Here is a 1,942-nt window from a genome sequence, read left to right on the forward strand (position 1 = left end):
AGTTGATTTCATATTCAAGTCTAGTGAACCAGATATATTGCTACCTGAAATAAGTGAGATGAGTGTACTTTTTTGTGAGATTCTCTCTCTAGTCCTTGACATTTCTCTTATTTACTTGAACCAATATGATGGCCATTTTCATCCACATGCCTGTTTATAACTGTCATTTTTATTGCCCCAGAAACTACTGAAGTATGTCATATAATTTATTTACCAGTAAATTCATTCTAAAGTCATACTATATAATGGCCAATAATTCAACTCTTATCTTTTTAAAATAATTTTTTATCTTTCAATTACAATTGACACACAACATTATATTAGTTTCAGGTATAGAGCATAGTGATTAGACATTTCTATAACTAGCAAAGTGATCACCTTGATAAGTCTAGTACCTATCTGACACCATACATAGTTATTACAATATTATTGACTATATTCCCTGCACTGTACTTTACATTCCCATGGCTTCAAAACTTATCTTATTTACTCTCTGAATTATGCTAAGCTATTACTAAACCAAAGGTACAAGCATAGACTAGCTATATTTTGCACCAAGTTATTGCAACAAGTTTGACCCAATAATACAATATTAGTAGTATAAAATACCAGAAATTTGCTCTCTTGTATTTTATAGTTTAATATTACTGGAATGTATCTTTTTTTTCAGATTAATTCTTTGTCCTTATGTAATACATGAAAGTCCCTCCTTTTCTACAAAGATGCAGGATTTACACCTCTGACTCTGCTTGCTACAAATTAGAGGGCTCTTCTGGAGCCCAACTACAATTTCTAGAGGAGTATTTCTCTTTTTATTTTTCTACTTTTTAAAATTATTGGACATCACCAAGAATAACTACACCCATTCAGGTCTTAAGGACACCTTATTATCAAAGGGTTTTGGCTTCGAAGGGAAGAAAATCAGTGGAGAGATGCCTCGATAGTTAACAGAGTTTTTGGAAAGTTGTTTTGTCTTTGGTTTTTATTTTTAAAATGAGAGAGACTTCACATGGTTGTGATGAGAAAAAAAGTCCACTACAAATGAGATGATTTTATTATCTTTATTTTCAGTAACCCAAATGAGGAGGGTGGTAGACATTTCTTATTTTTATTTTATTTTATTTATTTTTTATTTTTTATGCCTACAGCACCTGGTCTTCCGAGGTTATTCCCCTTCTAAGTACTAACCAGGCCTGACCCTGCTTAGCTTCCGAGATCAGACGGGATCGAGCTTGTTCAGGGTGACATGGCCATAGACAATAAGTGATATTTCTTGATCAAAAATTAAAATGATGGAAGAGAGGAAGAAGAGAAAAAATGATGGCACCTATATCAGACTCCAATAGTCTAAGTCAGGTAAAGATCGTGGTAATAGTTAAGAGTGGGTTTGGAGGAAGTAATTTTAAACAAATGTAGAGTGGGGGGGAATGGCATAAATGATAGAGGCTCTGTTCATCCCTCTGGAGACCAAATTAAAGTTGTGATGGAAACAAGGAGCAACAGCAAGGAAAAATCGCCTGTGATCTTGATGAACAAGCCATACAACTAGACAGAAATCATCCTGCAAAGGCAGAAGGTAGGACGAGGTGAGGACGCGGGGCTGCCCGGTCCTGAGCAGCTGAGTGAGACGGAGGCTGTGGCAGTGGCAGTGGCAGCGGCAGAAGCCTCTTAAAGGGGCTGCATCTGGGAGCGGATTTTCGCTGTGATGGACCTGCTCGCTCTGAGTACCAGGGCTGATTAGGCTGCGCTCAGGGGCACCAGGGACTTACAGGGAGACATTGTCAGAGTAACGGCCGAGGTGAGACTCACTCAGTACAGAAGTGCCAGCGGTATCCATTGTTCCCTGAGTCCTCCCCGCTCCCAGTGCGCAGACACAGTGCTGCCATAGCCATGACGTCATAAAACTGGATAACAGAGGTCGCTCCGCCCAGAGGATTCCCTG

The 1,942-nt window shown here is 38.9% G+C and overlaps 1 pseudogene; it reads right to left on the reverse strand.

Moving 5' to 3' along the window:
- Nucleotides 1–1,139: 1,139 nt before the first annotated feature.
- LOC112470735 lies at nucleotides 1,140–1,258 on the reverse strand (annotated as a pseudogene).
- Nucleotides 1,259–1,942: the final 684 nt, after the last annotated feature.

Source organism: Pteropus alecto, unplaced genomic scaffold, assembly GCF_000325575.1.
Source record: "Pteropus alecto unplaced genomic scaffold, ASM32557v1 scaffold3, whole genome shotgun sequence".
In the NCBI taxonomy this organism is placed as follows: Eukaryota; Metazoa; Chordata; class Mammalia; order Chiroptera; family Pteropodidae; genus Pteropus; species Pteropus alecto.